Source organism: Anser brachyrhynchus, assembly GCF_964034855.1.
Source record: "Anser brachyrhynchus genome assembly, chromosome: 16".
NCBI classification, from domain to species: Eukaryota; Metazoa; Chordata; class Aves; order Anseriformes; family Anatidae; genus Anser; species Anser brachyrhynchus.
This window is the reverse complement of record NC_137734.1, coordinates 6,461,926-6,489,687: the sequence shown is the minus strand read 5'-3', so window position 1 is coordinate 6,489,687 and position 27,762 is coordinate 6,461,926. Positions and strand designations below refer to the sequence as shown.

Here is a 27,762-nt window from a genome sequence, read left to right as displayed (position 1 = left end):
TCTCCGTGTCTTTATGTTGACCCCTGAGCTTTTCATTTTATTTTTTCTCCCTGCCCTGTTGGGGAGGGGGAGTGAGAGAGCGGCTGGGTGAGTGGTGGGCTGCACTCCAAGGCCAGCGCACCATGCTTTGGTGTGGTGCTGCTCTCACCCATTGCTTGTGATATGTCCCTGATCCTTTTCATCACAAACTTCCCTTCTGCTGCAGACCTGATCTGCACAGACCTGCAATTCATCAGGAACTCACTGGGTCAATTTTTCAGTCAGTCACTGGGGAATATCACAGTTTAGATGGCCAGGATTGGGGTTTTGGGCCATGAGGCCTACGAAGGCCACAAGCCTTTGTAACCTACAGCCTCACTACAGACTTTCTCAAAGCCATGAGCAACATAATTAGAAATTTTTCAATAGCTAAATTCGTGTGTGCAAAAATACTAATGCTAACTAAGGACTTGTGTTTGTGATTATAATGGCTTCATATGCAACTGCAGAAACTGCAACTAACGTACACTGCACCCCCAGCTCTGCATGCACAGGTCTGGATACTTGGATTCATTCTTAAGATGTGCATAAAACTCCTTCCCCAGTGCTTGGTTTTACTGTAACTGACAAAGCTGTTTGACTCAGGCAGTTCTGCGAGGCATTTCAGAAATCTAATGCTTAAGATTTCACTGTGGATTTTTGGCTTCAAAGTGATTTTGTTATGTCCCTAGAGCCTGGTTAAATCCTTAGTTATAATGATTGCACACTGAAGGGTGCTGTTACATAGAAATGCTGTCCCATAATGGCTTCGTTGCTGTGGAAAATCCGATGTTATTTGGTCATTCCGCTACGAGTTCCCTAAGCCATCAAGACATTTGCCTCAAGGCTACAAACACAAAGCTACAGGCAAAACCCTCTGGACATAATGAGTGGGCATTTATGCAGAACTAAAAACTGGAACAGCTGAGCAGTAGATCTATGAATAGCAAGCATGCCTCTAAGCACAAAAGACATCATTCTGGAATAAAGGGGTTTATAATGGTTCTGACATCTTGTATGTCAAGATCATGCTACGTTGTTGTAACTTTTTTTTTATGTTTGTTTGTTTGAATCACGTTCCTTAAGTAAGGTTTGAGTAATTAAAGGGTGTGAAGGAAACCCTATAGCTTCAGTAAGAACAAAAATTGGGCAACTGACGCTTTTGGCAAGATCCATCATTTTGATCATGTTTGCTAGGGAACGAGCTTATTGCTCCTGTGCTGTTAGTATCCCCAGTTCCACCCTTCAGGATTTCTTAGGGGTTTTTCCTTGTATCAGCAGCTCTTAAAAGGCTTGATTCTAATATTAGCTGAGAAGTGTCTTCTGATGGAAACACGAGGGTTGGGCTAACCATAAACTACAGGGTCAGGGAGTCAGGCAATACAAAAGAGGGTAATAAAATTCAGAGTGATTGGGATCAACAGGGAGCTGGAGGAGCTTAATGTTGAGAAATGTACTGCAGTGAGGTCATGAGCCTTTGCGAATCATTTATATGTGCTTCTAACTACCTGGCAAGAACAAGATAGAAAGGGATGTATGGATGTATGGCTCTTACACCAGGAGCATAATGAAAGCCAAGAGTAGAAATTAGAGTGGGAGATGGGATATGGAATTAGTCTAGAAGGGGGAAAAAAGGGAAAGGGAACATAAGAATACATGAGGACGATAAATTTGCATTCTGTGTGTCTACAGTCATATGTCTGATCAGTTTTTGAGAGATTACTGATTTCCAAGGCAGTCTCTTTTGGCTAAATTTCCAGTCCTCATGCCAGCTTACTGTGGTACTGGGGGATGGGTGAGCAACCCTTTGTGACTGGGAAAATGTACAAGTTCTAACAAGTTTTGCAATCCTTGCAAAGTAGCTTGGGCCTTGCAAAACCATTGGTTATAGAGATGAGCAAAGCCCTAATACTGTGAAGTTCCTACAGGGAAACGTGGCCAGAGGATTAGGCGCTAATCTCTGACCTGAGAAGATGTGATGAATGTCTACACTGTCGATGGTACTGCAGCAGAGATAGCTGAGCTCGTTATGACTAGTTTTTGGCGGAATAACCTAGTTCTGCACTTAGGGGTATGGGAAGCTAATTTCCATTCCACCAGTGGAGTAAATTAACCCATGCAGAGATCAACGCTAGAGAGTCAAGAAAGCAGAAAATGGTAGCCTACACTGTAGCTGTACACCCTGTTTCCTCATGTCCAAATTTCTTAGATGGCCACAATCAAATTGTTTGTCCTCTTGGCATGTACACTTATAAGGAAAAACAAAGTATCATGCCTATTTTGCGTGCTTACCCTGAAGAGCAGTGCATGTTGATCTACAAAATGCTCAGATATGGAAGGATGTTACATAGGTTGCTTAGAAAGATGAAGGGATTGATTTTGTTATTCCTTCATCTTCCTCACAGCTATAAACAACAGCTCCTTCTGCCCGGGAATGGACTCATAAGGCCCAGTTGGGAGAATGACAGCTCTGCCCTGCTGGTAAGTGATGGCTCTATAAGCACTACTGGAAGACAAATTGATAGAGTGGCATAGGAGGACAGGGATGGAGCTGTTCTCTTTATAACATGCTAAATTGAAAACAAGGATTTAGTCATTAAAGTGACATCCACTTCAGTTGTATGTGGGTAAGAAATTTCTTGGTGTCATCAGAAATGTTGCAGTGTACATTCCTGCTTCAGCAAGTATGGCACTCTGGTTGTGGAGGTGGGTTTTGTTTTGCTGTACGTGTGCCTATTGTATTTCAAGAAAAGAGTTGATTTTCCCCTCTGGAAAGCATCTTTTACTACTGCAAATTTTAGGATTTTTTTTTCTCTTCCCCCCTCCGTACCACCACTTTTTCTTCTCTCTCTCTCCTGTGCTAGAACAGCACCAGTGATGATGTGTGGCCCTCTACACTGCCTTTTACTCCTCCCCAGGAAGGAGTCTCTCTTGGAGAGAGCCCAGAAGTTGTGTGTGTTTGGTTTTTGTTTATTAATGAGTGAGGAGTTTGTGACTGAGTGTTTGGAGAAGAGGTGATTTGGCAAGGTAGATACTGGCTGATGGGGGACTGAAACCTGCTTCAGTTATTTGGATCTTCAGTCTCTTTTGTTTGACTGGAGATGTGTATTTTTGGCTGCTAAGTCTACATCTAGCTATAAAGTAAACAGGGCATTAAAATACCTGTGGTTTTATGTACCAGGAAGTAAATGCTAAAACATGATATGTGAAAATATAAAGACTGATGTTCATGCATGCCAGGGGTCCTTCATTCTCCATTGATTTCTTAGCACGGAGAAGATGGAGGCTGGTAGTCGTCTCATGCTGTGGGTGTATGTCATCCATCACTGAAAGCCCCTCAAAAGCAACTGAAGAAAATGCATGAGAGGGAGTAAATTCTTATTTGTGTAGAGAAGAAACGAGTCTGGTCTTCGGTCCCACATCTACACCAGGTTTCTCTTGACTGACTGCGATCTGACTCTACTTTTGCCACTTCAAGTGGGTTTGCCTGTAAGTTTGCCTAGAAGCTGCTGGAAAGGTAGGAGAGCCACTGCTTTCTCACATAATGAAACTCTTCCAAGTAGTCTAAGATTTCTCCTGTTCATGTAACATCTCCCTTATCAGCTCTCTCATGTACAAACTGTGTAATAACAACGTAGCTTGAACAGCACTGCAAGCTTATTTGCTTTGTGATTTGTGGTCAGATCATTGCATTTCAGCATTTACCAATGAAAGGAAATTACTAACAAGACACTGATATTTACATTAATTGTGGCTTTGAGGAGATAGTCCAAAGAAAATTATACTAAAGCCAGCTATTATGTGTCTCCCTAACAATTAGAATGAAACTCAAAGTTTATAAAGCAAAAGTTGATCTCAAACAGATTTCAGCTGCTACTTGATATTTTCCCTTTCAAGGGGGTGAGAGGAGAAAAAGAAGAATTCCCCTCTTTTTCTAAAGCAGTGTAAAGAACACTTTTTGAAAGAGCATGTATGCTAATGCAGGAGAAACTCTTCATTTCCACTGAGCATTATCTATCTCTGCTTCCAAGGAGGCCTACTGGAGCAGGCCAGTTTTCACACGATACATACTAAATGGCAGGGTTTACTCAGTTAAAGCCAACAATTTTCATTATTTTTTTCACCTCTTGTGCAGCTCTGTAGGTTAAACAGGTTTGGCTCCAAAATCTCCAAGATGCCTCAAGCACGTTTCATGCATGTCCTACTAGATAGTCTTGTGAGAGTCCTAGGAACAAACTTCTACTTCAGCTGAACAGTTTCTGGACACAAATTCAGTGCTCTTTGCAATGTTTGATGTATGATGAACACTAATTTAGGTTTCTTAAGATGACTCATGTGCCAGCATAGTAGATCCAAGAAACAAACACAGATGTGAGATTTAAATTCTCCTTTGGCATAAAGTACTGCCAGGACTCCTCATGCTCTGAACCACAAACTATCTCCAGTGGAGACTAGTAACACAGTTTTTTTGTCTCTCAACTAATCAGGTAGCTTCTGACTTTAAGTGATCAGGGATATAAATGCACCTTGTTCTTCCACTACATGTTGGTGCTGTTTGTGTGTGTCCACTAACTGTGGGATTTGTCTCATGAAACCCTAGATGTCCACCCCTAGCTTCTTATGGAGTTTCCATTCACGGTGGAGAAATACAGGCAGTTCTCAAGTATGATTCATCTGACCTCCCATCACCATCTATTCTAGAAACGTGTCTGAAGTAAAATGAAATTAAGTCCTTTCCCCAGAATTCTTCTGCAAGAAGAGGGATTTTGGATGCTGTGGGGAGGCATTCTTGGCTCCCTTTCCTCAGATGACCCCATTACCAGATGTTACCTTCACATCACTGCACAAGTCCTAAGCAGATCCAGGCACAGGAATGTGTGTTCTGGCACGAGTCAGCATGGGGCGGGCATGTAAATGTGTTCGTGCTGACCTTGCTTTGGGGTTATTCTTCTCACCCCTCTGCTCATCCAAGTTGAAGTGGACAGCACTGCTTGATATGTGTCTGGCCATAAAAAGGCTGCAGACTAAAAGTGTAACTGGTTTTAATTATTAAGGTGTAATTTAGGTCTTCATGTTTATAGGATAATTGTTTCTTTTTTAATATAATTTAAACTTTGCAATACAAGAAACAGGCCTGAACCTGTGGATGGAGTGTTGGAAACTGTCTAAGAAGATTAAGGTCTCTTAATTGATTTCACATAAACAGGTGTGACTGAATTCATCAGAAGAAGGTTAAGACTAAATGCATTCTGCTAATTATGCAAAAATTGCCACAGTGGGTGCTCAGTTGAGCAATTGCCTTCCCTTTCCACGTGGGATCAGTTCTCAACTGTATGTCAAATGGGAAAATTGTCATTTCCTAAGCAAATGAACCAGCCTGTCACACACTGTTTTATTTTTAAAGTCTACTTTGCTCATAGATGATAGTGGTGGATTTGGCAACAGGACATGGGAATGTCCCTTGTGAGCTGTGCTGTGTTTGGTGTGGGAGGACAGGTGTCAAAGCAGGGCTGCGTCATTTTTCTAAACTTCAGGAATCCCCATTCATGAAAATCCCTGTTTTAGGAAACTGAGACACTAACTCTAACATGTGCTACTTGCTCTTAATGTTTACTTATTTTAGTCATTATTTTATTTATTTATTATTTATTATTTATTTATTTTTATATTTATTTTATATTTATTATTTAGTCATTATTTTTTTGTTGAAACTTAACTGTAAACTTTGGAGATCCATAACATGGATACAGGACACCCTTTGTCTTGAGTTTCAAAATAGCAAGTGGAGTATATAACTCTTCATGCAGCTGACAAGCATACTTATTTGTTCTGCTTGCTCTGCGCTCCATACTGTCGTCTTAATCTTAAATCCCAAGAGAATGAGAAAGTATGGATGTGTTGGCTGTAGTTGTAGACAGGCTAAAGGCTCTGTTTTTGAGATGTCCGTCTCAAAGATCACTTGGCTGTGACAGTAAGTTGCGTGACAGTGTACAAGTATCACAGCACAGCATCGCGAAGGCCCTGCAATTACTCAGTGGTGCTCCTAACAAAACCATTTGCTGATGAAACAGTTCTTTAAGTCTCCAAATTGAAGGATGACGAGTATGTAAGGTGTGTTTTCAGAGACAAATTTGCACATAGATGATCTAAAATTAGTTGCTTACACCACTGTTTTGTAATAGCAAAGATACTGTTTGTAACAGTGCAAATTAATTTAGAAAATTGTATCCTACTTGTATTAGTTTTTTCTTAAGTTTGAGAGCCAAATAGTTAGATCAACCAGCAGTGACTTAGTAGCACTCTGACCAAGTTTTACTCAAAGTGAACAACTACAGAGTAATAAAGAAAAAAGTTAATAATTGTGCTAGATTTAAAACAAACAAACTAAATTACATCTCTACAGAGCATTTGGAAACCATCTTCTAAGTGCAGATGCACATTCTTATATTTATTAGTAAAGATGTTCGCCATCCAGTCAGACTTTCAGCTTAATTTTTGAAGACAAAGTTCTCCAAAGTATGAGTCTTATTCTCAAGGAATCCCAGCAGGAAAATCTGTGAGTGTCAGAGTTCTGAAAAGATGCAGTGGCTGCACTGGCTCACCTGCTGAACATTAATTGATGTTATGCTATTGCCAAAAAAAAAAAAAGCTAAACATCGTAAATTGACACAACTATGCAGAAGAGATCAGAGATGATCTTTCTCTGTGCTTGGTAGTGGTAAAGCCAAGTAAGATTAACCAGATTAAGATTAACTTGTGTTTAGGTAAAGGTGTGGACCGGATGACGAGCCTCTAGAGAGGAAGGGAAAATAAGAAATCTGGGACTTGGAAAGTACGAAGAAAGATTGAACTTGAGTTTGCCTTGCTTGCAGACAAGGGAGGCCAGGAAAGCACTATAAACCTTCAGAAAGAAGGAAGAGAATTTGTTCTTTGTATCCATGCATCCATAAGGAGCAGTTTCTTGAATATAAAGCAGACATCAGGAAAAAAATTTTTAGCAGTAAGAGGATATTTGTAATAAATTCTGAGCTTCAGATGAAAAGGCTTCTTTTCATCTGAAGGGAAAAAAATAGAAAAACAGCAAACTTGAATTAGAAAGGGAAGAGCTAGAGGATTGCCAGAGGTCTGTTCCAGCCATGTTCTTCTATTGATTTTATGATTTGTTTTCTAACTGCTCTAAGCACTCTTACACCATGAGGTAGAATAAATAATTGTAAAGGGTTGCAACTTCAGCTACTGAAAAATCATTCGTTACTTCAAGCAGTCCTGTCAGCTTAATTTTCCTGTCCTGGATCCCAAGCTTTCCTTTTAAAGAAGCATCTTCCTTTAAATGAAATATGGTCAAGAAGTTCTTTATCAGTTCCCTGCAAACTTCTCTAGAAAGTTACATATTTTTAAGATAAAATTAAAAAATAACAAAACATACTGTTAGGGAGGAGAGGAGGGCTTAAAAATTATCTTGAACTATGCTAATATAGAAAACGAATGATCCCCCCCTTTAAAAAACAAACGCACACACACCCTGTTTCTGGCCATCTCTATTTCAAACATCTCCTTCAGGCTGATTTTTGGCTGTTCTTCACAGAAACTGCTGTCTCTATGTATCTAGGCTTCATCTGATTTCTGGAGGATATGAATGCCCTGATTCCTTTGCTTCTCTGTAAACCCGAGCTATACATTAATCAAGACAGTCAAAAGCTGGCTGGAACTGATAGGATTTAAGCACACGCTTTCAAATATTTAGATAACTAATATTTAGGTAAATTAAGCACTTCACATTTATATGCTGCCTAACATGAAACTCGTTTGATTTGATCAAAACAAAATTATTTAGGTTCCCAACTCCCTGCTTTTATGCTGACAATTAATGCAACTCTAAAATTAGAAACTGTTACATGATAGTTTTAAGAAGGAAAGCAGTTGTATGAAGTCAGTCTTAACTGGTAGGTGCCTTTTGTCAAATTCAAGCATGCTGCTGCATGGCTTGTGTATGCAAAAGGAATACATGCTTACTCATTTGAATGCAAACCAGTTGTAGGCAAAACATCTTCAGGGCATGGCTAGAAAGGGGGAAATGATTGATTGAAAGAGGTTTCCAAGTGATTTATCTAATCCAAAGTTATTTTCCACATCCTCTTCAATTGATTAAAAACAACACAATACGCTGAAATCACTTTGCTCTCCAAGGTGTGAAGCTATACAGGAATTACTGGTACTTTTCAGCGGTTGGAAGTGCTTAGCTCTTGGCCCCCTGCCTCATAATACAGCCCAGGCTGGTACAGGCAGTTTTGCAAAACATATAATTTTACTTCACTTGTTTTAATGATCAGGAAACATATACTTTTAAACTGATCTCTACTGTACAATTACATGTGTTTTCATGGAAATACTTTTTTTTAAAAATTAGTTTCATTCTCATAATGATACTAGCTAGACTGTCGTATTAGTAAGCTTTGCGTTCTTTCGTCAAGCTGCTTAGCTTTCAAAATCCAGTTTTGTTTTTATTAAGAAACTGAATCAGAAACAATTATACAAAAAAAAAAGTTCCTCAACTCGGGAGAAATTAGATCTATAATCAAGCTGTGTTTTTGAGGTCAATTACAACTTGGTTGATAAATATATTGAATATATGTTTATTTAAAACAAAAAGAATGTCTGAATCCTGAGTCTGTGGCTTCCTATTTATTGCTTTGTGCCAGTGTGGCAATGGCAAATAGAACAATAATCTTTCTTCCGTGTGTGGTAGATAAGACTAGAAATAATAGGTTAAAATGTAAGGTGAGATGGGATATTCAAGCCACTTAAAAACGAGTGAACAAAAAATAAAAAAACAACGAACAAAAAAACCCCTTCCTTAATTTCAAGGAGCATGGGAGAGTGGGATAAATGTGGCTAGATTTTGAAACTTTAGGATCATAAATATTGTTACAGACTAATTTTTTGTTGGAAGGAACGTGAAAACCTTCAAGGCTATTCAAGGCTTTTTTTTTTTTTTTTTGGCGGGGGGGAATGGCTGTAAAATAGCAGGAATTTTAGAGGCTGGGTACGCGTTAGTTGTTCCGTGGGAATGTCGCTGGCTGTCTCTGGCACTGCAGATTGAGATATTATTGTGTAAATGAAACATCAGGTATTCATTTTCCACATACAAGATTCAGTAATTACTGCACTCACACAGTAGATGACAGCTGTTATCATTCTGATGAAAAGAGCCCTAAATTAAAACCCTGTTCCTTTGCATAGATCCCTGTCAGAAACAAATGTTAATTTTCTTGGTTGGTCAGCCTCATTCCTTGGGTCCTCTGACAGGTACAAATAAGGACCAGGTCTTTGTTTCTCCTTTTGTTGGTGTTCCCTGGCGTGCTGATAGTTTTGCAGCTGAGAGAATAAATCCACAGCTAATTCTTACTAGCTTTGTGAATATACCCGGTGTTCAGCCTTCAGCTAATACCAGGACATTTGGTGTGTGGAGGTTTGGGGGGCTTTATTGAATATCAAAAACTACCTAGACCTTGTTCTTTGTTTTGTAAAATGTGGTGTGCTTGTAGGAGGACAGAAAGATTAGATGAACTGGGTACGCTTCTGGCACAGATGTCTGCTCCTCAGCCAGACCCTGCTCTGACAATCCACGCAGACAACTTTGCCCTGCTTTCTGGCTGGAGAACGCAGTGGCTCCCATGGATTAACTTGGTGACATCTGTTTGGGTAATGCGCAGTCAAGATGGGGAGGTGTTATTTGTGCACCTCTGTTTTCTTTGGAAACCCTTCCCAATTACAGGAGATTAAAACCCTTTAATGTGTCATTATTTTGGGCCGGATGTCAACTGCCAAGCACTACCACACTCTTCAGATTACAAGTCAAGAAAAGAATGGGTTTGTTGAAACGGCACGTTTGCCATACAGAATAACTGCTGCCTGTTAGCTCCTATGCAGGAGGGTTTTCAGATTTATGGGAAAACAAAGTGTCGGTCTCTGTAAAGGAGCAAGCAGGACTGGAAGGAAGCCCTGACACATGCCCATGCTGTGTGGGGAGGTGGGGGCTGAGCAAGCAGCCAAACTAAGGACTTTTCTGCTGGTCTAACCAGCAGTACTTGTACCTCCCGCTGGTGTCAGAGAACCTTGTACAGTACCTTTGACTTTGGCTCATAACATGCTATTTGTCACTCTTGATTTCTGTTACAATTAGTAGTCCAGTGGTATGACTTGGAGTAGAAGCCTGTTTGTCTTCCCTTTACTTGGAATAACCTCTGTTTTAGGAAAATGGGAACTGAAGTGAATGAGAGCAAAAATCTGCGTCCAAGAACACTGTTCTGAAGTCTACTTTTTGTAAACAATACATTTTAGTCACTGCTGAGTGCTGAGTTCCATCAAAGGATGCAAGATAAAAAGAACTTGAAGGGGAAGGAAATACAGCGGATGAAGGCCTGGGTTACATGTGGGTTTTGAGGGCTCTTGTTCTGTGCAAGCTAAGTAGGACACAGCTTGAAGGTCAGAAGAGAGGGCTGAAACGCTGGAAGGTCCTGGGGCTTCCTGAAGAAAACTTGGATCCGCTTTGGGTTCATAACTTCATTCCCATACTGGAGATTGTCCACAAAGCAAACGAAAAATCACTCAATTGTCCTCCAGAAACAAAGCAATCAGATCAGTTTAAGAATAACAGCACAAATTCTTTATTTTTTTGAAGGCAATGATAAATCATCTATTTAGAAAAACATAGCACATGTCCCAAAGCAGAACAACAACAATAAAAACTCTCTTGAGCAAATATTGCAAAAGCAACTTTAAATGTAGCCAAGCCCTCTATCTGTTTAAGAGGGTTTGCTGCAAATTGTAACTTTTCTGCAGTCTTACAGTGGCCCAGTAGTAAGTGAACCAGACTTCTGGATTTCTCAGGCAGAGAAGTGTCTCCCTTGGATTTTATAGACGAGAATGTTTTGGCACTTAACAGCATTCTGATTTTTTTCTTCTGTCTAAAACTGCAAGGATAGTGTGAATATTGCCCGTGGATTCCTTTATTTCTGTGCCTGTATCATTTGCATGCATGAAGTCTTTGGCGTTTCCCTGTATAGATTCTCCTTGACTACCTGGCTGAGAAAGGAAATGTGAGTTTAATAGTTTTGTACTTTTAAAAGCTGGCTGGGCTGGAGATAAATGTCTTAGCTCTGAGGACTTGCAGTTTATGGGAATCTCATGCATCACTCCTGAGAGGGAGACATGATGGCGTGCTGGTGCCTTTTAACTCCGATGCAGGTCTGAAGCTAGCTTGGGTTTCTAAGACTGAAAATTGCCAGAAGCCTTTTTTTTCAGTTGTTCTCCTTTGGGCGTATGAAACAAGTTAGGGCTCTCTCCAAATAGACATGCGTGCAACTTTTCTTAATCAGGCAGCTGTCTTTATTTTATTTAGTTTCTCTTCATGGCTGAGTAGCTCGCATGCTTTTTGAGAGGGGTGGTGGGAACAGGGGAGAGAGGAGGCCTGTGCTCGTTCAGGGACGCATCCGTTCTCGTTGCTGGCCTGGCTGCAATGGGGAGATACTGGGGAGAAGCAGGATGCAGTGCTGCTGCTTCTCCTTGCTCAGGTGTGCCTCAGGCCCTTGTGTAAGCAGTTACAATTTTGGTTTTCGTGAATATTCTAACTTCACAATTTCCTGAATGTTCCTACCATTTATTTATTCCTGCCTTTTATTTATATTAACAGAAGTGCAGGCAGACACAGAACCGAGGCTTAAAAAAAAAGTTCAAGCCAATACTTGCAGTTTTTTTCTGAGATATTTTCACAGCTTTAATATTCAAACACTGCTTTTGCTAATTAAGCTTTCTTAATTATATGATTTGCAAGATTAAAAGGCCACTGCCAATATAAACCACATATTGCCCCTAAACTGTTAGATTATTAAATTGAATTTTTTAAATTAATTTTTACTTGCCATGATTTGTATTCTGTTTGTTCTGTGCTATTTTAAGCTTGGATAATAAATATCATGTCAGTCTCATATTCGTTTGTGGACAATTCCAAGTTTTCAGTGCTACGGGGTAAGGGTTTGAAAGGCAACAGTACAATTTTTTGTTTTGTTTTACGGAATTGTTTTCTGAATTCTATTCTTCTTATGCTTTACAGAAGACTTTTATTTTTAAACAAAATAGAAAACTGGGCTAGATATAAGTTGACAGCATCTCTTGAAATGATATTCTTGTTTATGACAGTGTAGAGCAGAGGCACAAAAAGTCAGAGGTCACTTTTTACATGCAGTAGATTCTCATATGCAAGAATGTCTGGACGTGTAAAGTGTCTGTACAAAACTGAGTCATCTCTCCTGTGATGGGATTTCTCAGGGCTATTTCTATAAAAACTGCTAGCGATAAGACCCTCTCTCTGGTCATGTGTTCTGCAGCCCTTGAATGTCCTTTTGAGCCACCTAGCTACCTGACAGTGGCCACAGCTCATCCCAGAGGCTGCAGGTGGGCAACTGGATGTAGCAAACGAGAAAAAGCAGGAGCTAAGCTACCACCATGGCTTAGGATAGGAACTACGTGCAGGCCAAGCTCACATTTGTTGTACTGAGGTGGGAGAACTGATGTGGCTCATCCTGCTGCTGGGGAGCTACTGGGCTGGATGGGCTTGGAACGCTCCATGGAGGGCATGTTTGGGTGGAACTGTTGGGAGCAGTGAAGTTATAACCACCCCGTGGGGGTCTGGCAGCACATAAAGATGGTTTGGTAGTTCTGGTTCCCTGGGCTGGCCCTTAAATCAGTCATGCCCATTCCAACTGGAAATATACCTCTTCGTCTACTGGAATAAATAATACCCAGTTGCGCTCAGGGATCCATTTTTGGGGTGTAATCAGCTCTAGAGGAGGCGTGTTGGTGTGGTTTGAGAATGGCCCCGACCACCCATATCCTGGTGACGCACTGAGCAGTCGGGATGGGCCAGGGTGCCCATGGAGCCTGCTGGAGACGTCATGGCTCAGCGCTGACCATCCCTGCTCGGGGTGGTGTGGTGCTTCCCTGGTGCTGTGCAGAAGGGAAGGCTGGTGGGATGCAAGCACGGGGTAAAGTGAAGCGTTATCCTCGGACATGCAGCAGTTTCACAGCTAACATGAAATCCTTGTTGAAAGCAATGGTGATCAGTACTGGGAGCTTTGGGTCAAGAGCACAAGAAATTAATGTCGTTTCAGTTTGGGATCCTCTGTGCTTGCTATCTGAGGCAAACTGAAAGCAGTGCACGCTTCATGGTGAGCAGAAACTTGCATAACAGCTAATTGTCAGCTTGTTGTGTAATGGGGGAAGGCTGAAACTCTGTGGCAAAGTTGTTTATTATACTTTTATTATATTTTTGCCTAGATTTTGAATATTGTAGGCCAATACTCCAACACTATGAAGTGTGCTAAAGAGCCATACCAGATGAGCAAGCAGTTAAATTCATGTAACAAATTCTACTGCTCTTATGCTACAGAAGTCTCTTCCTGTCAGCCAGGCAATAAGAAAATACTCTGTTGCACGATCTAATAAATAGCTTATGTGATTATTAATTGCACATACTTTTTCTGATCCATAAAATGTAGACCTTGTTTGGCATCCAGGTTAGAACAGGCAGCCCTCCTTAACACCCACTGACTTGGGTAGGTACTCGTCCAGGTGCAAAGGGCTCCTTGCACAAGTGAAGAGTAGGACTAAGGCCAAAACATATTCCTTGTTGTTTGAAATAAAACTGCATTTTGAGGAGAGAGGAGAACTGGAATGTGTTTAAACAGATTTCCTGTGAAACAGGAAGAGTAATTCCTAATACCAGTTGATTTGGGAGGGGTAGGAGGGAGGGAAGGCTTAGCCCTGTAAGTATCTTCTTTGATTTCAGAATTCTTGGGGGAAAAATAAGATTGTGGAAACTTGATATTGTGGAGAGATTTCCAAAAGAATACAGGGTTGTTGATTCTTTTTCTGTATAAAAATGAATGTTGCAAACAATGTGTTGAGCATATGCATGTAGTCTTAAATATTAAGGAAGACTTTTCCTTGAAAGAAAACGCTCATTTTTTTGGCATCTGACAGAAACATGATGTATTTACTAGGGCATGAGACGGTGGGTTTGGGGAACGTGGAGAGAAGCTTTATTTCAGTTCATGACTTCCTGAAAAATCACATTGAAAATGCAGAGCACACGCGGAGGGTGACGGTGCAGACATGCCATTGGCTTTAGACACTGTCTTGATAAGGGACCTTTCTCAAAGCCAAAACTGAGTCCCTTTCAGAAGGCTGCCTCTGTTTTGGTGCTGCCCCAGTTTCTGATGATTTTTTTTCCACTGCAAAAGATCTTGGACTGAGGGATCATCCTGATGATCTGTTCAGTGTTCCAAAGGGGCTGATTAATCTGAAAAACTCAACAAGACAGCTGAAACCACTGCCAAAAACTGTCATCCGTTCTGCTTTCTCAACTGCCAGCTTTCTGTGCTCTTGCTCCAGAGACGGGTCTGCTCAAAGATGCAGCTTGACATCTAATACAGCAACATCCAATGCAGCAGCAACAGGGCCGAGGATGGGGGGATGATTCAGGGGTCTCTCTTCCCCTCCGATTCTGTCACTTCTGAGTAGTGGTGTTTATATCCCAAGGTAGCACAAGGCTCAGTGCTACTACTAATTCTTGTATGCTGAATGCATTTAATCCAGTGGCAAAGGGGATGGTGCTCTCAAAGGTCAACATGTTGGGTTTTGCATGGCTTGTTGGCTGTGCATCTCACAGCATCGCTGGTTCCTGGCAGTAACAAAGGTGAATTACTCCTGAGCTGGGTTTTCCATACACACATTCAACAACCATGCCTTATTCCTCCTGTGTAGGAGTGTGAATGTTGATGCAAAGCAAGAGGAAAAGGAGGCTCCGTGGCCTTTGAAGTAGAGTTTGGAGTTGTGGAAAGACGTCGGCCTAGCCATCCTTCTCTTGACCCACAGAGCACCTTTACGTAAGGCAGGGTGAGCCTCTGCCCCCCTCTGGTGGCAGTGCACCTGGGGATGGAAGGCAGGAGAGCGCGTGGCAGGAGGCCTCCAGCCCCACAGCGGAGGTGTCGCACCTTACCACACGGCCCTGGGCTCGGGGCTTTTCACATGCCTGACCTGGGTGCCCTGCTGGGACTCCCCGAGGACACTCTTCAGCTGTGGAAACCTAAGTGTGTGTGTGTGTAGGGGGGTGTTGGATAACAGCAATTGAAAGCTTGAGGGAGTGTTTAATGGGGCCATTAATAAATGACTCAAGCAACCAATGGGACATAGCCTTTGGTCTCATGCCTTGCAATACTCCAGAGGCACACTGTAACAAACCCATAAAACCTGCCCCATCAAGTTGTAGTGCTTCAGCACAAAACACTCCTGGATTTAATGTATGGTGGATGGCAAAGTGGTGCCTAGGTAAACACCCAGGACAGACGGTGCTGTGTAGACTTTATTAGGGGATGAATCCTTTTTTACAGGGAAACCTTCACATATCTTTAGAATTTGAAAGAATACCAGTGTGTTCTGGGTAAAGAGGAACAACCTTCTGAACTTTAGCTTGCCGGGAAACCTCTGTGCTAACCCCCAACACGTATGTAAATGGGGAAAGGTGTAAATGTCTCCAGGAATGTCTTGCTGCGTTAGCAATACATTTTGATCCTGGATACAGCTAGGGAAAACTGCATTGTAATAGTAATCGTTATTGTTCTAGATCCTCAGATAGCATAGTGCAGGGTGCTACAGCAGCCCCTAAATGAAGATTGTTTGATTAAATGCACTCCCAGCAAACTGGCTTGGTTGTGCCAATTAACTTGGAAATGCGGCAGTGTTTTATTGCTTTAGGAATGAATGGTACTTATTGGCTTCTTATATAACAGTTTGACTTCCTCATCCAGTCAGAAAATTGAGCATCTGTCAGACCATCAACCCATAAATGTCTTCATTAGATCTGATAAACAGACCATGGCAAGCCTGAAAGCTGGAAGGTACCACCCTTGTGCCTGGGGAGCTGGACTCACTTAACAAACTTAAAACTCGGGAGCTATGTAAAGCAGGGAGAAGCGCTCTGGGTGAGCGATACAGGAGAGCGGCTCCGAGATGTGCCAAGGTGCAGCCCTGAAATAACTGCTCTTAGGCCTGTAAGGGACTCTTCCTGTCCCTGGTACAAACAAAGCCTTGGCAAGTGACAGGTTCAGGAAGCTGTCCCCAGACAAACTGTTGGATGTGATCCCGATGTGGTTGGCCTTGAGCCTACTGACAACAGCGAGCCCTGTGTGAAGCACAGGTTGCCTTTGGCTGGAAGGAGCTCTGAACCCAAAGAGGGGTTTTTGTACGGGCCTGAGTGGTGTTTGCTGGAGGTGGTCTTGCTGAGCCTCCTTGTCACCTTGCCCCTGAGCATACTGCCCCCACCTTTGGGACGACACAAAGAATTTGTAAGACAAGCCAGAAGTGTCACCCACAAAATGCTGCTGCTCCTGGCAAAGTTTTGAGACTGTATCAGAACAGCCCTCACCTTGAGTGGCTGTGTAGCTCTTCTACCTGACCTCAGTATGATAAAGTCCATAGCAGTGCCAACACAGATGTTGGCAATGCTGCAGGAGAAGGTGGAAGTCCTTATTCACACAGGAATGCACGGATGTTTTTATTATTTCCCCTAAAAGCACTGACAAGAATGGAGAAGACAGGCAGATGAGCTCTTAAATGCTGTACCACTGAGTCTTCCTTCAAAGTGAGAAATTCTTTAATCTTCCAACAATTCCTGCCTGGCTCTGGGCTCTGATAAATCTTTCCTTTTAAATGAAGCTGCTGCTGTTGCACAACCTTTGGTCTTGCAAAATGCAAAGCCATCTGTTACAACCTCAATTACAGGTTAGAGGAGACAGAAACTTATTTGATGGTCTGTAGAAGCAGGATTTACCTTCGCTGTATGTCTGAGTGAAAAGAGCCAGCCTTTATGACAGAGGCCAGGTCAAGAATGAGGGATTTTATTTATTAGAGTAAATTGGGAAGTTGGAGAATCCTAAAAGACAAACTTTTAGTGTATACCTAAGTTCTAAATGAAGTCAGAACTGAGATGGTGTGTGTGCATATATAAAATATACTTACATATCACTATACACACAGACATTTATAAACTTTTTAGCTCTTGAATGCCGCTCTGCATTTTGAGAACCCGTAACCTTGTGAAAGAAAACTTGAGAGTGGTGATAGCCACTCAAGTTGCTACGTGGATGTTGCTATTGAGACCAAATAATGTAGTTTGTGTTGAGTCCTTTCTTTGCGTGCTCAACTGAAAAAAAATAATCTTGGTGATGTGTGAGATGAAATCAATAGTGTATCTACTTCTTCGACTTTTACTGGGAGATTGATATTTTATAGACTTTCATCTTGAAAGCTGGAATCACTTGGTTATCTAAGGAAAAAAGTTGTAAATAAAAATTCTAAGTGCAGGAAAAAAAAATGAACTAAGTATGCAGAAAATACCTGGAAGAACCCCCTACAAGTAGCTTAAATTATATCCTTTTTCCATTTTTCTATGGGCTATATCCATGGGATCCTCAGAGTGCACAACCAAGATTTATTTTTTTGACACTACGGGTTGACATTAATGAGGCAGTCACCCTGCCAGCTAACCCAAAGCTGATTAACTGCTGATATATCTATGTCTTAAAACTTGCTCTGTTGCAATTCCCTTGGGGAGATGAAGCCCAGGTGCTCGTACTGGCTGTTCCTCGGGTGAGGACTTTACGCAGAGGCCTCCTGCTCCCAGGGAGTGTGTTGGCTAAGCTCTGCCTTGCCTGGGAAACCTGTGGAGAGGATGTTCTACCCAGAGCAACGCAGCCACAGTTGGGATTCTCCTCCTGTTCAAAGTGAGAAAAAAACCCAAGACCAGATCAGTAGCAGCATTTCCCTTCCCCCATCCTGTCCAGCAGACACAGGTTTGATTTATCACTGCCAAGTCTGTTAAAACACAGTGAGGTTATTGCTTTGTATGGGGAAGGAATCTGTGACAAACCTGAATGTGCTCATTTTTTTAAATATAAGAAGGACTGAGTGAAAGCGGTAAATACGGTAACTGTGCCACACTCTCCTCGTCTGCTCTCCTGTTGCATTCTTGTTATACAATAGTAAGAGGTATTGCAGCGAGCGCTGTTGAAAGATGGGGGATTTAAGAGAGAGCTGTGATGGTTGGCTTGGATTGCTGCCTATATTTGGACTGTATTTATTATTCCACTTCTATTAAGGTGCTTAAGTTATTCAGAGTTGGGTTTAGACAAGAAATAAATATCTAGGCAGCTGTGACTACATGTCTGTTAGTGATTAGTCATCACTACAACTCTAAAGAGTTGGATTTACCAGCAAATTGTTAAAATTCCCACAAATGGAGGACAGCGTAGGGAAAACGTTGAGTTTTAGATCTTGTTGCTTTTGGCAGGAAATTTAACCTGAAGCTATCCAACAGGCCAAGAGAAGAAAGATGCTGATGTGACATGGGAATGAGCTTTTTAGGATTTTCCTTCCTTGCAGGTGCTGTTTCCTGTAGCTCACCTGTCAGGATCCAGGGGAAAATGCACAGATAACAGGAAAAGATACATCGGTGGTACTTGTTAGCAAGAGCAAACAAACTGCTAGTGTCTTGAAGGGAGATTCCACCTGCACTGCCGTTGGTGGAGTCTTTAATTGTTCAGCACGTTTGGGATTTGGCCCTCTCTTTGAAGAGGCAAGGAAGGGCTGAGCACTGTCTGATTTCAACTTCAGGCAGGTACTGCGAGGGAGGCTTCCCTATATGCAGATTTCTTTTTCTGAAAACATTAGCAAAGAGGATCTCAGCATGTTCTGTGTCGCTGACTGATGCAATATCACAGCCCAACTGCAACTTCTGTAGTTCTCCTTGATTTTTTTTAAAGCACAAAACATCACAGTTTTTTCCTCTTAAACATTCTAAAGGATGTCTACACAGCTGCAGTGGAAAAAATACCTGCTTCCCCCCCCCCCAAATTCAGTTGAAAGCAAAATAGAACTCTTAAAATCTCTCCTGCTCCCCCTTGTTGAAGAGGATTATTTTCCTGCTTAAACAAATCCTGCAACGTCTTCTTTTTAACTTTAGTTCAGGATGGCATTGCTGGGTGGAGAAGAAGGGAAGAGAACTGCAGTGAAGTGGGGTTCTTGAAACCCGTGCCTGCTTGATCTGTAAAAGCATTCCCCACACATAGTTCAGCGAGGGAAGGCCCATCCAGCGAGGAGGATGGATGCTAATTGACAGTGTGGGGAAATCAGGGTTCAGCTTCCTGCCCTGCCACGCGCGCTCTGGGTAACCTGGGGCATTTTGCTTGCAGGTAGGGCTCCCCGTGTCATGTCCCTTAGGTACCTGGGCTAGGGGCTATAAATTACGTTCCTGGGGAGCCTCTCTGCACCAACTGTTACTCCGATCTCACTGAAATTAGGTGCCTGGAGCTGTTGATGGAGATAGCTCCTTCCCTTCCCCTTTCTCCTCCTTAGGCTCTCGTGCTTCACTTTCGGGGTGTTTAAATACATCACGTATACAAAGCCACTAGGGATGCTATAAGTCCTTACGATTGATGTGGGCAGCATCCAGGTGTTTGTGTGACTGGTGTTCATTGCACAATGAGAAGAACGCTGCTTTGAGAGAATCTGTCCTCATTAGAAATGCAGGTCCTGTTAGCTTACAGGATTAGTAATTGGGGCTGCAGCTAACAGGTGTTGGGAATAGTAAATTCTCAGGTCATGGGAAATACAGCTTTGACTGAATCATGTTGTTTGCCATTGCTAATGAACCAGCTAGATGAAAAGTCTGATTACCTTTTGCATGGTTCTGGGTATCATGGAAATCATCTGGATGTTATTCTTCGGTGCACAGAGCACCGCAGGCAGATGGGTGCAGATCAGTGCAAGTGATAAATTGGACACTTTACTGATAGATTTGTGGTACCTGCTTTGTCTTTTAGGGAGGCATGTTTGTAAGATACTTTCCTTGGTGCAGTTAATCTGCTGTTTCTAGCGATGCTGTGTGACAATTAGGAAGCAAGCTGTCTGAAAATCCCATGGTGCATAATTTTGGCGGGCGTGAACCAATAGGATGAATTTCCCATAACAAGTATCTGCCCTTGTTCAACCCGTAAGCATGTTTCTGACCTTCTGACCACCTCCTTTGGAGCTCTTGGCTTCTCATTTGGGAATTGTGTAGCCACAGCTCCGAGTGACGCTTGGAGGATTGTTCACTGGATACTTTATATGCCATAAAATTACTGAATATTCTCTTAAGTAAACTAGGTTTTGGATGTTTCAAGAAGGGCATCCAAAATCTGCTAATCCTTGAAGATTTTAGTCTTTCTCTGTACTCCAGCTATTAAAAAACCAACCAACCAACCAAAAACAACCCTCTTCCACATACATATATATTTATATATATAATACTTTCAAAAGCTTATTGAGGTTTTGTAAAGATAAATTCTTGAGGTCTAGGAGACAGTCTGGTGGACCAATAAGGGCCATTTAAAAGCTTAGAAAAAAAGCTCTGTTTTGCCCTTTTTTTTTTTTTGGATGACAGGTAGTAAATTAGGCTTGGGGCATCCCAGGCATGGAGAGGAGTCCTGGTCCTGTTCCACCAGCACTGTCTGCCCCTGAACTGAGCAGTGAGGTTCTGTGGGGACAAAATAACAATATTTAAGTGGTAGTGGGATGAATTTCCTCACTCAAGCTTCTTAAAATTAAAAAACGTGTCAATTCAGGCATCCCCAAGCTTCTGGAGTCCTGATTATGCAACTGTAGAACATAATTTTCTTCCTCTTCTGGTGAGTAACTAAATATTTGCACTGTGGTAGTACTGAGGAGGCACGAGCGTTCCAAACGCAAAGCAAGGTGCAGTTCCTGCCCTGACTTGTAAGTGTTTTTTCTGATGAAAGACTTTGCTAATGATAAGACTTGTGTGTTCACTTGGTTATTTTTGTTCTTCTGATCCCTCTTAATATAACTACCATAATTAATAAAAGCAAAAGTAGAGCTGAACCGCTGCAATGGAGCGGTTCCCAGCCCAGGGGCAGGAAACCCCTAGGTTTGCCTGTCTTCCTGCAAGCAGCACCCAGCAGAGGTGCAGCTGCATTAACTGGACCCAGCAGCAGTCCGGCCCAACCTTTCTGCAGGGAAAAATGTGGCCGGACTGTATCTGAACTGTTGATACTTGCCTGAGCTGGTATGTCGCTGCGCTCTACGGCGTTAATGTCTCGTGATCAACCTCTCCAAAGGCAGCAAAGGCTGCCCAAGTTTGAAATATCTGCTAAATACCTTGTGCTCCCTTAGGAGTTGCTTCACTGGTGGAAACACACTCCTCCAGCCCACATAATGGGATGTCCCAGGTTTGTTTGTTTTTCTTTGCTGCCACTCTGAGCAGTTGGGTGCAGTCGTGAAGGGGGTGTGGATATGTGCCACAGCCCCGTGATACCACTCGCAGTTTAGCACATACTGGCAAGACAGTAACCACATGCAGCTTGCCCTGCGCCTTGATGAGTTCTCCCAAACTAAGCAACGCAGTACCTTGAAAACTTGTGCAATCCTCCTCCTAATCCATGCATGAAGACATCCTCGGTGTTTACATAACATTTACTGTGCAGCACGGAGAAGGCATGGTTCAGTTCGTGCTGTCATGCAAATGAGTCACCTTTGAGTGACAGCCTTGCTAGATGTGCAATTTGATTCCAGCTGACAAAACTCAGTACAGGAGATCTCCATTGGCAACTGCCTCTCCAAGGCTCTCTTTTTCCTCCCTTCTCCTACCCCAAACTAAAACGAATTTCATGGGAAAAAAGCAGGAGCAAAGGACGCTTAGGGTATGAAATACTCTTTAAACTTCACAGACCTGAAAAACAGTTGAGGATCCAGATGACTCTTCTTGACTGTGAATCTTTCCATTGGCCCTTTCAGGGAGCTGAAGTGAGGTCTGACTATGGGTATATTGCCTTGATATTTCTCTTCTGTTGAGAAGAATCCATCAAGATTCAAAGCACTTTCAGTTTGCTAAAGTCTGAGGGTAAATAAAGGAGCTACAGATGTTTAAGAGTGACTTTTCTTGAAGATAAATTTTTTTTTTTTTTAGCAAAACATTCAGGATCTTTGTACTTAAGGGGAAATAACATGGGGGAGGGTCTTGCTTTATTTTCTTTGGATTTCCCTTTATATAAAATTAAACAATACAGTAGTTTGCACACGTATATAACTATACAAGTATTAAAAGTTACAGCGAAATTGGTTGGAAAACCATGGATTCGCATACACCATAGAGCAGCTTTGAAATTGTAATGAAAAGAGGCACTAACTCAACTGCACAGCATTTAAGGCCTGGCTTCTTTCATTTACTTTCCTAGAAAAAGATCGTTCTTGCTTCTTTGAAGGAATGCTCTGCTGGAGCTGGAGAAATGCTCAGAAACTCCGTGCCTATCAACCCCCTGAAAATGAGCCCGAGTGAGAACAGGGAGGAGCATCCCAGCACAGTGTGGGTGGTGTGGGAGCTGCAAGCACGCTGCTTCCAAGGGAGGAACTGAAGCTCCACTGAGCTGTCTTTGCTCTTCCACTCCAGTATGGGGCTTACTGAGGTTTTTGTAACAAGGATATGGTTCTTCGGTTGTTCTGCATTTGTCTGAGCAGATTCTAAGCTCTGAAGAGCCTCACTCCATGTTTTTACTGAGCTAAATGAATTTCTGATAATTTAAAGCTCTCTTGCTTAAAAGTGTTTGAAATAGCTTCCTGACAACATGGTACAAAAATGAATGAGCAGGAAAGTTCCCTTTCTAGATGCCTCCCTAGAGCATCTTGTCAAGGAGCAAATTCTAAGTGATTTTTTTTTTCAGTCTCACTAGTTAAATGCAGTTTGGCAGTGCATGAGCACTTTTGGTCCAATCTTTTTTTTTTTTAAACACTCAAATTAAGAGAACCTCCTCTCAAGTCTTGCAAGCAAAAACATTTTTCCAGCATCCCCAACAAAGCAAATGAACTTGTACAAGACTGCCTGACTTCAGGCTATGCAGAAGGTATCTGTACAACCCTCAGAATGGAATTTGTTAACATTGTGGCAATCAGATGAAAAGTCTGATAGACACTGGGCATCGTGTAGGATTGTGGCAAAGCAATGGCAGAGTGGTTGGGTTAGACAACTAACAGCGCTGTAAAGCTTTGACAGAACAAGAACTTACATGCGGTGTCAATCATCCTCCCCATGCCACTTCCAATTCCTCTAGCTGTAGGAGGATACCTGTCCCCGTTGGCATCTGAATGCAGTTCTCAATGTCACCGAGCCAAGGACAGACAGCACCAACAGAGCGGAGTGCATGCTGGTGCACGCAGTTGTTTTGGTGTTGCCTGTGGAAAGTGCAAGGCTGAAATAGGGGTAAAGGTGGCTCCAAGATATTCTCTGCTCCCAAGAGAAATCTGCAGAGATGTGGACTGAGGGGCAGAGCAGTGGGTGGGAGAGAGCTGAAGCTGTGGCCTGGACTTTCTTAAAAGTGGGTGGGGAAAAAAAGGTTGCAGCACTGAGGGTGAGACATCTGTATATGGGCCTGAGTTCATCACTGCTGCATGATTGTTGATTAGGTTTGTGTGTGGCTTCCAACTTTAAGAGGATGAATATTTCCTACTAAATTAATTAAAATTTTTAAAATAATTTCTTAAGAGGTTAAATATTTTGCTATGCTTTTTGAAACTGTGGAGGGGCGTGGTGTGAAGGCTCAGTGTTTTCCTTTTTCAATCTTCATGTTTTCCTGTAAATCTGTATTTGAGCCAGATAGGAACTTTCTTTTTAAAAGCAAGTACCTCCTTGACACCAATAACATCTGGCTCTGCAGGGGCTGGCCCTGTGGCCGATGAGCTTTGTTGCTGGAGAAAGTGAAAGCTGCTGTTGATGATATTTTGTGGCTGCACACTTATCAGGTGTCTCTCTCCCTCATTGATTTTCAGGTAGCTTGTGAAGTGTAAGTTTTTACTTCGTTTTTCTCTGAGTTAATTTAATTTGGTCAAGAGACTCAAACTCTGTTGAGACAGCAAGGGCAGTTTGCACACACCTCAGGCAATTACAAACCTGGCTTCTGCGTGAAGTCAAACTGAAAGAAAAGCAGGTGTACGTCCAGAGGTGAGCTGGCAGATGCACGCCCCTCCTGTCCTGCCCTCACCCACCCAGGTGTGGTAAAGAAGACTGTTGATGAGGAATAATGTTTTCAGAACTTCACTGGACAACATTTTCTGTGGGGAAAAATGTAAAGAAATGTGAGTCATCTTGTTTTTGAAGATACAGAGTAAATTGCCATTTCAGTTTGTTTTAGAACTTCTTATGCCACTTTCTGGCTTGGTTTAAAAAAACAAACAAACAAAAAACACTTTCCACACATTACCCTCTATTTTCTTTTAGTTTATCTCTTTATCTTCTTTTCCTTAAAGGAAATAAAGGAAGCGGAAAGAGTTTTCCCCTTTCAAAATAAACTGTTCCAAAAGAAAACTTCTTTGAAAAAATTCTAGTTAGTAACTTAAAGACCAAGACTCAACACTTTGACCAAAACCCAAGTGTATGTATGGCTTATCAACTAACCAACCTATCCTGTATGCTTGAAATAACAGTTCTAAAGATGCCGAGAGAGAATTGAAGGAAGGAGTGAATTTGTTTCAGCAAGCTTTTGTCTTCTAAATGTGCTGCTGGAGCCTGGCAGAGCTGCCTCCATCAGCTGACCATGCTGCAGCACAAATGCATTCCTGCTGCAATCTCTTCCTCAGAAGAACGAGAATATTTGGATTTGGTTCTTGCCCATATTGGAAAGTTACAGGTTTATCTTTTCTCTCTGCAGTCTTTGTTAAGTGGAGTTTTAGGTTGAAGCAAACTCTAAAAATGGGTTACGGAAATGTTTTGAAGCAGATCATTTGAAAAGTGATGGGATCCTCTTGGCTGGTGCATCTTCGTGACAGCTGCTAAACTGTGCAAATGTAAGGGTGCTTATAAAGTATTGTCGTTCCTGGTTCCTTCAACATGCTAAACTAGCAAACAAATTATGAGCAAGTTGGTTTCTCGTAGTATGTGCGCACAGAGGAAGGGAGGGAGCCTTGCTGGCTGCTTTGCACCCGCAGTGCCACCGATGGAGGGAGGGAAGCTGTGCTGCCGCACCTGCCCGGGACACCAGCAGGGCCAAGGAGCCAGACTCCCCAGTCTGCGGCTGCTGTGACTCTGCTCCCTGCAGCTGCAGTGACTCGATGGCCTCATTTGCTTGCACAATTGTCTTTAGTGCATGCAAAGTCCTATCTTGCAAAGCTAACCGCATAGGATGGCTTCAGTACTGGCTGTTATGAGTCGGGTGCCTGTGCTGTCCGCACGTATATGCTATTAGCAGCGTCTTGCCTAAGAAATTGCAGATGGGAGGGAAGAAATGCTCTTTTTTTTTTTTTTTTTTTACAAGTCTGCCTTTGCTGTAGTTGCATTTCATCCATTTTATTTTTCCTCAATAAGCAAATATACCAATACCTGAATGCCAGTGCAGTCCAGACTAACTCTCCATCCTCTTCCTTTGCTCCACAAACCCTGTTGTGGGTGTTGCGTTTACCACATTTGTACTGGGGGTACATGAGTTCTGTCTCTGCATCTGTTAGAGGTAAGACGGTTACACTGTGCCCTGGGGCAGTGTCTCAGTGTGTGTGGTAGTGACAACTGTTGGTGGAAGAACGACTGCACCTGTGCACATGGGGTTGGTGTGTGACGGCGCGGGAGGCTGAGCTCCTGCATGACTCCCACAAAGGCAGCAAGTGGTCAGAGAAATGAGGGAGAAATACGCAGGTCAGAATTGCAAGTAAATTCAGCATGGTTTTGGATTACTGTAGGAAAGGGACCTTGATATCCACTCATGCTAATCCACCTCTTTTTAAAAAATGTTCTATTACAAATTCACTGCTTATTTACTATCGATCCTGTTCTGCTGAGAGGAATGGACTAGGTAAGGCCATCTAGGGTGCCAGCCCATACAAAACTGACTTGGACACACTCTTAGTGTACTTGAGAGGCAGAATGCTTGTCCCCAGTGGATCCTCCTAGCTGGCTGCTTGTCACCGTACCCTCAGCTACGCTCTGCAAACAGCACAAGTAAGAACGTGTGCAAGCTGTGTAATCTTCCTGTGTGTATGTGCACAACTGCAAACTCATAGCTGTGAAAACTTGATGTTTTGATTTTTTTTTTTTTTTTTTTTTTTTACTTTGTTTTGAATACTTAGTGATGCAACCCGAACTGTATTGTTGCACAGGCAAATCTCCAAAGAATGATCGGCTTGCCTCCTATTTTTATTTGGAGTTTTATGAACTATAATAAAAGAACACCCAGACAACACTCTGGGCACTGTGGATGATCTAATTAAAAAAAAAAATACTCAAGTAAACAAATAGCTTCATCAACCACCTCGGATCAGATCAAATGAAACTTGTTATATTTGTGCTGTTGCTGAGTTAAGAGCCATCTGCTGCGATCTATTAACAGCTATTTACATATATACGGATCCAAAATACTCTGGTAACAGGAATTGTCTTTTCTATCAGAATCCCACATTGTTCAGCAGCTCTTTCCACCTCCCAGACCTGCACAGTGAAAGGTGAAAAGAGGTTCTGCGGTGAGCTAGGAGGGCTAAACCCCTGGTTTGTATTGACTTGGTGGGTAAATGTTCCAGAAGTTGGGAGCTCTGAGGGAGTTTGTTATGAAAATGTGGTTACCAGGGTGAGAACCATGTGCTGGGCTGGACTAGATTGCATTAAATCTCTGAAGCTAACAAATTGCTTTTTTGTTTTGTTTACAGAACAATGGAGTGAAAAGATGTATGAATTCTAGTAAGAATAAGCACCAGAGCTATATTTGTTCTTGTAAGATTGCTTAACAAATTAAGGCTGCCTAAGAAACAGCATTCAACCAAAATGTTTAACCTGATCACCCAGAAATGCATAAAAACCCCGAAGAGCAGGGCATGCGTGTGAACGCTGCCTTTCTCTCTTACTGCCCGCTGTCAGTAGTTATGTTGTTTCATGTCTGGGGTCTGTCTTGGCACAGAATTTCTGGAAGGCTCTTGATTTTCATGCCTAGGAAATGCTCGAATAAAATAGAGTAAAACAAAAGAAGTCAGAAGTGAGATGCACTCCATCTCAACTGCACTGCTAACAAATGTCAGATGTCTCCTGTGTGGTGGTTTAATGGTTTAATAATGCTGGGGAAACTAAATTTACTCAGTCACAAGTTAAAAATCGAAAACAAAAAAAAATATATCTGGAACGATCACGTATAAAATCTTTTCCCAGACATGGTACGCTGGGGCATAAGGGTGATCTGCCTTTTGATCTGGTCTCTGCTTTTGCATCCCTCCTAAGCAGCTACTTTAGTATGTTGCTCAAATGATGGGATCTTGTAGATCTTCAGTGTCAAAAATGATCATGTATATTAAAGGTGAAAATAATAAATAGGGTCTTGAACTGAAGTTCTGGAAGTGGGTATGAAGACTTCCAAGGCATATGCTTGCATGCCATGGGATATGTGACAGTCTTTGGGCCGTGATTTCTGTTCAGTTAGCTAGTTGAGGCATGGTAACTTCTCACTGCATTCAGTCGCTAGACAACTCTCAGGACTGTTTCACCAGGAAGGTCCCTGCAGCCTTCTGCTCCCAGAGGAAAAGCAGATCCTGGAGATGCACCTAACACCGATTCCAGTCCCGACCATGACGCCGTCCTTGTGAGTTCCCAACCCTACGAGCAGGAGCTAG

General features: G+C 42.3%; 1 protein-coding gene across 1 annotated transcript in view; it reads left to right on the top strand.

Moving 5' to 3' along the window:
* The window catches only part of SPO11 (SPO11 initiator of meiotic double strand breaks), a 331,434-nt gene that overhangs the window by 10,444 nt on the left and 293,228 nt on the right, over positions 1 to 27,762 (top strand). The window contains exon 2 of the mRNA XM_080558213.1: positions 2,424 to 2,499. The gene's annotated coding sequence lies outside the window, so the exon portion shown is untranslated. The remainder of the gene's footprint in view (positions 1 to 2,423; positions 2,500 to 27,762) is intronic.